The sequence below is a fragment of the Triticum dicoccoides genome, chromosome 5B, assembly GCF_002162155.2.
Source record: "Triticum dicoccoides isolate Atlit2015 ecotype Zavitan chromosome 5B, WEW_v2.0, whole genome shotgun sequence".
NCBI lineage: Eukaryota > Viridiplantae > Streptophyta > Magnoliopsida > Poales > Poaceae > Triticum > Triticum dicoccoides.
Genome location: NC_041389.1, coordinates 169,818,656 through 169,827,642, shown reverse-complemented (window position 1 = coordinate 169,827,642; position 8,987 = coordinate 169,818,656). Strand labels below are relative to the sequence as shown.

The window sequence follows — 8,987 nt, the reverse complement described above, 5'->3', positions numbered from 1 at the left end:
GAAGACCTCATATGGGCAGAAAGACGTCGTGGGCCATACATGGGCCGAAAGTGAAACGAGCTGGTGTTATATTCAACAGCCCACATGACGTTGTTATTTCATTTTGCAGAAAACCCCCTAGCTTTATGTGTAATCACATAAATACCCACTATTTCGCAGGAAAAAGGCTGCTAAGAGTGGGTTTTTTTCGTTCGCAAGTTTTCCATGAACTAGTTTCAAAGTTTCCGGCGGACTGAACAAATAAATAATAGAAACGAAAAATACCGCGCAGTCGGGATTCGAACCCGCGACCTGTCGTTGAAGCGCTGCGCCCGCTAGCCACAACGCCACAGCATCGCTGTTGATGAGACCCAAGCGAAATGTTTATTACACTATAGATGCGCAAGCCACTATCGCGGACGGACCGGCCCACTAGTGTCCCTCAACCAGATTTCTTTCTGGTTTTATTTCTTTTAACGGGTTTTCCGGTTTTCCCTGTTTCTTTCTTTTTTCTTTTTCCCTTGTTTTGTTTGTCTGTTTTTGTTTCTGTTTGTTTTATTTTATTTCATTTTATCCTTTTTCGTTTTTATTTTCATACTTTTTTCAAGAAATTTTTTTGGAATCCCAAATTTTGATCATGATTTCGAAACTGTTCATGGTTTTCAAATTTTGTTCACATTCTGAAAAATGTGCTCATAATTCGAAAAAAAATCAGTATAGATCACAAAAATGTTCAATGTGTATATAAATATAGTTCAGTGTATATCACAAAAATGTTCAAGGTGTAGCCAAAAGTTGTTCAACATACATTAAAAAATGTTCAATGTATATGTAAAAATGGTCCAGCGTATATCACAAAAAATGTTCAATGTGTATTTAATTATTGTTTAGTATATTTCACAAAATTTTTAATGTGTAACTAAAATTTGTTCATCATACATTACAAAAATGTTCAAATTATATTAAAAAATGTACAACGGTCTAAATTTCGACTTCTTTTGTCTAGCGTTGCATTTAGTTCTTAAATGTTCGCGCGGCCAAAAATAACATTTACACTCATTAAATCGACTGACAAAGAACTGTTCCTTTTGATCGTCTAGTCTCGAGTTCGATTCCTCGATCCATCCTATTTTTTTGTGGAATTGTAGTACCGACTCTGTACGACGCAACGAGTGGGCTGACCCATTAAGAAAGTGCCCCGTGTGAAAGCTCATCTGTTTAACGCCTAGCCAAGCCCAACTGCCGGCCAAACGTTTCTAACCTTTTAAAAGCGATATCGCCTGCATACAGTCGCGGGGGTCGCCCTGGCGTCTTGGCTAGTGCGCGCAGCTGGAGAATACCAAATCGCGGGTTCGAATCCTGTTGGCGCTGATTTTTCGTTTATACTTTATTTGTTCAATTCACCGGGAACTTTCAAAATAGTCCGTGAAAAACTTGCGAACGAAAAAACCCCCCTCTCAGTAGCCTTTTTTTACGGCAAAATAATGGGCATTTATGTGATTATATATAAAGCTAGGGGGTTTTCTGCAAAAACCCTGCCACATAGGCACCCGACAGGCGGGTCCCGTCAGTCAGATACACTGTCAATAAATATTTATACGTGATTTAAACCTTTTTGTAACAGCTAGCCCCAAACTTGATACTGACATGTAAAAATTACGAAAAATGGTATCAATCTGCATGTAATGCCCCAATTGTGGTACTTCTGTGCAATTAACTCGAGCTTTTGCCAATTTTTGTCCTTAGCATCTTGAAGGGGTTCCACATCCTCTTGTCCTGCCACTCCAATGTTGAACTCATCTGAAATATACTAAATAGAAGGATTAGTTCAATAAGAAGCAACACCAGAAAGAAACAAACAACATGTTAAACACACGAGCATAAACATAGCATGATGCACAACCAAGTATGATGCATGTCCGGTTTAAATATGCATCGCATGGTAAAATGCACAAGCAACACTACAATTTAAGTGGAGCTCATTGTATATTGACGAAACACCACATTCACATATTTAGTTTGATCTCGTTTAAACTACCCAACAATAGTAAATGTTGTTAAACATGGCAAGAGGTGAAGCATAAGTAAACTAGCTATTTAGGCACTTTAAATGAGACCAGAAATAACAAATAACAATTCTCATAAATACCCACATGTCATTTAGCAATTTAATGCAAACAACAATTTTAAACATTTTAAATGTGGTTATCATGATGCGGATGACATATTCAAGTTTTATGCAATTTTAAGAAAATGTTGACATGAGCAAGATATGAAGCATTTGGTCGCCATGGCGATGATAACGGAAATGATGCCAAGCCATTGTTCCGATTCCGACTACTCATTGAGACGGCGATGCAAAAGAAACATAGGATATGCGGAATGTGCAAAGCAACGGGGAGTGATCCCAGATACCAAGTGTCCCACAACTGGTGACATGGCAAATGAGGAACGCGCAAGCGACAACTCGGACACGATGCAAACACGGGCATCTCATATAACACATGCATTCGTTCACGGGCATCATCTCATGATTATACCTTTGAAGCGTGCGTTTTTAGGACGGAACGAGTTCGTTGAGGGAAGTAGTGGTACTCGCAGTCTTGTCAAATCAACAGCAATGGTAGTGGTACACCGTTTGAAGACGTACACATTCCGTAGATGAACTTGGCGTAACTGTGCGGTAGTCGAACTTGGCGTATTCAAAGGGGTACTCCGGCGAATCCGCATAGTTGTACATATCCTTGTGCTGTAGTCGAACTTGGACGAAAAACCCACGGCGATGGTAGACGTACACGTTTGGCTTGATGGAACTTGGCGAAATCATCGGAGACGGAGCTTGGCGATCCAGGTATGGGTCTTTCAGCTGCGGTCTTGGCATCACCAGAAAGCGTTGGCGCACGAAGGCCTCGTGAAGCAAGGCATCAGAGAGTTGGTCGAGCGGGCATGTGCTCGGGCAGAGGACCGAAGCAAGGGGTGGTCTAGCGGGACGTGGAGGTCACCGGGAACCAGAAGAGCAGTGCGCCAGCAAGATGCGCGTGGGGATGGCAATAATGACAGCGAGAGCGGCTAGAGGTCGTGGTGATCGCGGGCGCGTGGAGATGGGGTCGGGGGTTCGGCGGCTTGAGCAGGGGAACTCCGGCGCAGAACGCAGCAAGGCAGGGGCGCGACGAGTACCTGCCGGATCCAGCGAGGAGTCGAGCGAGGAGGTCCGGGATGGGTCGAGGGAGGTCGTCATGGTGGAGCAACGACGACGAGCAGGCCGAGCGGCCGACGCCGCTGACGGGGTTGGACTGGCAGCGGAGGCCAGAGGAGGGAGCTGCTGGTTGCGAACGGCGGACTGGCTAGAGCAGTGATGGCGAGGAGCTTGGGGGCGCGGCGCGGCTGGAGGGTGCGGGCGCCATGGCGGGGAGGCGGCGCGGCTCCGGTGGTTGCCTCGCTCCGGATCGAGCAAGGGACTCGCGAGCGAGTCCTCGGATGCAGGGCGCTGGAGGAGGGGATCGAGCGTGGGAGTCTGGGCATGTGGCGGCGGGATCGGGAGAAACAGGAGGCGCTCGAGGGAGATAGGGATCGGACTCGCTGGTGGCTAGGGCTAGGAGGTGGCCGACGGGGCCTTGGGCCATGATGCAGATGGACCGGCCTGGCTGGGCTGCTGGTTGGAGGCCCAGCATGGCTGTAGGAAGGCTAGGGAGTTGGACCAGCCTGGAACTAAATTGGTCTTCCATTTATAAAAAAAACAGAACTTTGGAGAAAAGAAATAGAGAGTTAGAAAAAGAATTAGACGAACGGAGATATTTTCCCTGGACCAAGAAAATAGGGATAATTAGATTTATGCACCTAGTTGTGTCCCACTGAGCTGTTTACCCCTAATTCCCAAAAGTCATCGTTTTTGTCCAAGTCACTTCGCTCCTCTTATGCTTTTGCCTCGTTATACTGTCAATTTGAAAACTTCATAACTAATTCATAGTAAATTAGAAAAAATACAAATAATATGCCAAAATGTTCAGAAAAACATCATCTATATGTCAGTGTTATTTGTATTCATGACAAAAGTGTTGGAAAGTGCTCATCTGAGTTTTAGCTCATATGGTACCGCCATGAATAGTAAAATCTAAAAAAATTCAAAAAAATTGGTAGCAAAGAATGACAAATGTTTGAAGTGCGTGCCAAGTTTCATCAGGTAATGACATTCATGAAAGTGCTCAGCCACTCCACCGTCATCAAAGCACAACTCCAGCTGGGAGGCTACATCTTGCCACCCCATCGTTGTCCGTCGTGGCTGCCAGCCCACCGTCGATCATCAGGATCATCACCCGATCCGCCACTGCCGCCCGGAGGAGGGAGGCGGAGGTGGAGGCCTACACGTGCGACAGCGACCTTGCGCGCTACAACGAGTTCCTGCGGGGGAAGGATGATCGCCTCGTCGAGCACGCAAAGAGTCTTATCGCCGCCGTGGCCGCGGCACACGCCGACGCAGAGGCGAGGAATCAGGAGATCTACGAGCAGCCCGTCTGCTTCGAGAGGGGTCGCCTGGAGCTGCAGAGGGCGTTCGAGGTGAGCGTTGCTGAAGGTGCAGCAGCGGCAGACACCGTATTGCAGTTGTCCAGCTCATCGGTAGGCTCCTCCTCCTCTTCCTTTTACTGAGCGCCCTCGGTAAAGGAGAGGCAGCCGGAAGTAGTACAAAGCCCCTCCTCCGTAGTAGTAGTAGTAGTAGTAGTAGTATTTAGGGGCTATTTTGTTCAGTTCATCTGACTATAGATGTGGTGAAACTATACAATGTACTTAAAATTAGCTAGTATATATAGTTCAACTAGCTATTTCAGTACATGGTTGGCAATAATTCAGGAAAAGTTTGGTCGGTTCAGCTATAAAGTTGAATTGCTTATATACATTAAGCACGACTGCTTAATCTATGAATGAAATCTATGCTTAATTACTGAATTTTAGTTGCAAAAATTAGATAGTGCTAGTGAATTTTAGCTGTATATTTTGACAAATCGCAGTGTTAAAAGGATTGACAAATGGCAATATTACTAGATCAACAAATGTCAATCTTTCTAGTTTGACAAATGGCAATATACCCAATATGACAGATGCAAATCTTACCAAATTGTCTATACGTGGTTGCACACGGGTCATCCGAAAAAACCGTTTGCTTGAAGGGAGGTAGAAATCCTGCATGCCACATTTTCTCTTGGCTTAGCGCCGAAGTCTCGCTTTGCATACCTTATTCAATCTGAACCGTTTGCGTTGAAGAGATGCACAAATCCTGCGCAGTGAATTTTCTTTTGGCTTATTGCGGAAGACCATAGCTCTCACTTTGCATACAGGTGTTCTATCTAAAACATTTGCGATGAAGAGCTGCACAAATCCTGCTCAGCACATTTTCCCTTGGCTTACTAGGGAAGCTGCCAGTGTACATACGAGTGTTCTATCTAAAATGTTTGCGATGTTAGAGTGGCAACTAGTTGTTTCAAAATTCCTTTGTTGACTGTTATTCTAGTGCGCCTTCTCTCAAAATGGACACGAAAATTACCACAGCATGTCGGGTGCCATTCCATGATAGCATGCCAAGTTTCATGAATTTCAAACGAGTTTTGGATTTACAAGAATTTAAAAACAAAGTATCTCAACGTTTTATCGGCAGTCAATAGTGCCCTGGTGTTTGAAATTCATTCCCATTTCTTGCATGGGACCTAAGCATGCACCCAAGAACAAATATTTGATTTTTCAACCAATTTATATGCACTGGAGCATGTGCATGTAGTTCAAATTTGAATTATGCACATAAAATGCCTAGACAACCCAGTTAATATATAAAAACGTCCAAACAAACCCCGAAAATTTCCAAAATTTAACACAACACTCCTGTTGTTCTATGTTGACAGTAGAAATTTTTTTGAAAGCAATAATAGGCAACGGGTATCGTTTCGTCCCCAAAGGTGCCACGTTCCCTACCGAAACCATCAAGCTTGTTGTGAGAAGCTCTAGTTTGTGAGAAGCTTATACCCAAACCTGCCCCAAATGGGGAAAAAAATTATCACGGCATGTCGGGTGCCATTCCATGATAGCATGCCAGGTTTCATGAATTTTAGACAAGTTTTGGATTTACTAGAGTTTAAAAACTAGGTATCTCAATGTTTGCGGCCGAGTGACGTTGGCATAGTGTTTGACATTCATTCCCATTTCTTCCATGAGACCTAAGCATGCAACGAGGACACATATTTGAATTTTCAACTAATTTATATGCATTAGAGCATGTGCATGTAGTTCAAATTTGAATTATGCACATAAATGCATTGAAAACTCAATTAATGCATAAGAAATGTGCTAACGAACACCGAAAAATTCCAAAATTTAACACAACACTCACGTTGTTCTATGTTCACACTAGAGAAAAAATTGAAATTAAGAAGAGGCAACGGCTATCGTTTCGTCCAGAAAGGTGAAACTTTAACCATCAGGTTGTGGCAAGAAGCTCTGGTTTGTGAGAACTTATACCAAAACCTGCCCCAAATGGGAGAAAAATTTTACCACGACATGTCGGGTGCCATTACATGATAGCATGCCAGGTTTCATGAATTTCAGACGAGATTTGGATTTACTAGAATTTAAAAACTAGGTATCTCAATGTTTGCGGCCGAGTGACGATGGCACGGTGTTTGACATTGATTCCTATTTCTTGCATCGGACATAAGCATGCAACCAAGGACATAGATTTGAATTTTCAACACATTTATATGCATTGGAGCATGTGCATGTAGTTCAAATTTGAATTATGCACATAAATGCATTGAAAACTCAATTAATGCATAAGAATAGCTAACGAACCCCGAAAAATTCCAAAATTTAACACAACACTCATGATGTTCTATGTTGACACTAGATAAAAAAATTGAAATCAAGAAGAGGCAACAGCTATCGTTTCGTCCAGAAAGGTGAAACGTTCCCTATCGAAACAATCAGGCTTGTTGTGAGAAGCTCTGGTTTGTGAGAAGCTTATATCCAAACCAGCCCCAAATGGGACAAAAAATTTACGACGGCATGTTGATGCCGCTCCATGATAGCATGCGATGTTTCATGAATTACAGACGAGTTTTGGATTTACTAGAATTTGAAAACTAGGTATCTCAATGTTTGTGGGCGAGTGACGATGGCAGGGTGTTTGACATTCATTCTCATTTCTTGCATGGACCTAAGCATGCAACCAAGGAGACCGATTTGAATTTTCAACCAATTTATATGCATTAGAGCATGTGCATGTAGTTCAAATTTGTATTATGCACATAAATGCATTGAAAGGGCAATTCATGCATAAAAATGTCCAAACGAACCCCGATAAATTCCAAAATTTAACACAACACTCCTGTTGTTCTAAATTGACACTAGAACAAAAATTTAAATCAAGAAGAGGTAACGGATATTGTTTCGTCTAGAAAGGTGAAATTTTCCCTGCCGTAACCATGAGGCTTGTTGCGAGAAGTTCTGGTTTGTCAGAAGCTTATACTCAGACCTCCCCCAAATGGGACAATATTTGACCACTGCATGTTGCTGCCGTTCCATGATAGCATGTCAAGTTTCATGAATTCAGACGAGTTTTCGATTTACTATAATTTTAAAACCATGTATCTAAATGTTAGCGGCCGAGCAACGGTGGCAAAGGTGTTTAACATTCATTCCCATTTCTTGCATGGGACCTAAGGTTGCAACCAAGGACACACATTTGATTTTTCAACCCGTTTATATGCACTCGAGCATGTGCATGTAGTTCAAATTTGAATTATGCACATGAATGCATAGAAAACTCAGTTAATGTATAAAAATGTCCACACGAACCCCGAAAAATCCCAAGAAATTGCACAACACTCCTGTTGTTCTATGTTGACACGAGAATATTTCAGAAAGTAAGAAGAGGCAACAGATATCGTTTCTTCCCCCAAGGTGGCACGTTCCCTACCAAAACCATCATGATTGTTGTGAGAGAAGCTCTGGTTTGCGAGAAGCTTATACCATAACCTGGCCCAAATGGGACAATATTTTTTACCCCAGCATCTCGATGTCGTTCCATGATAGCATGCCAAGGTTCATGAATTTCCGACGAGTTTTTTATTTACTAGAATTACAAAAGCAAGCACCTCAATGTTTGCCGGAGAGCCACGGTGCCGTGGTGTTTGAAATTCATCCTCATTTCTTGAATGGGATGTAAGCATCAACCCATGGACACATATATCATTTTACAACCCATTTTGATGCACCGGAGCATGTGCATGTGGTTTAATTTTGAATTGTGCACCTGAAATGCCTAGAAAACCAACTTACTGTATAAAAATGTCCAAACGAACCCTGAATAATTCCAATTTTTTTGACGACACACCTATAGTTGCATGTTCACTACAGATAGAAGTTCTAGCAATTCAAACACCATCCTTTGCAGCTGTGACCCCATTATGTAATTCAAATCAAGATGAAAAATCAAGTAGATCCCACACAGTTTATTATCACCAACCGTGTAAGATGCAGTACAAAATATCCTGGAGCATCGTCAGTGTATAGTACGTCTATGGCTTACGCGAGAAGGTGCGTCAGCTATAGTCCATAGGTGGCGTGTCAAGCACACTAGCTCGTTCCCCAAATGTCATTTCACTGTTCAATCGTCGCTGGTGAAAGATGGGGACGTGGACCCGCGTCCCGAGGGCAACTTCGACGGCCCACTCCAGCGAGAGCGCGGCCGCAGCCGCCAGTCGCGTGCTAACAAGCTTCGTGAGGGCGACCATAATCTGCGATAGGGTGGCCAAGGCAGCCCAAACGACCACTGTTGCTTCTCAGGCGGTGGCAGCAACATCTGCCTCGGGGATAGCAACTGACGAGAGCGGCACAGCAGATGTCCGTTCCGCAACGGCGGCCTTAGCCCTGATGGAGGCTGCCCAGGACCATGTCGAGGCCGCCCATGCCTGGCTCGTGGCGGTCATCGTACAAATCGAAAGAAGCTACCCCAACAACGGTCGACA

General features: G+C 43.7%; 1 long non-coding RNA gene across 1 annotated transcript; it reads right to left on the bottom strand.

The window, feature by feature from the left end:
• Window positions 1-1,555: 1,555 nt before the first annotated feature.
• Window positions 1,556-3,502, bottom strand: LOC119307989. Its single transcript, XR_005149678.1, has 2 exons — window positions 2,520-3,502; window positions 1,556-1,779 (listed from the first exon to the last, which is right to left on the bottom strand). It is a non-coding gene; the product is annotated as an uncharacterized LOC119307989 (long non-coding RNA).
• Window positions 3,503-8,987: the final 5,485 nt, after the last annotated feature.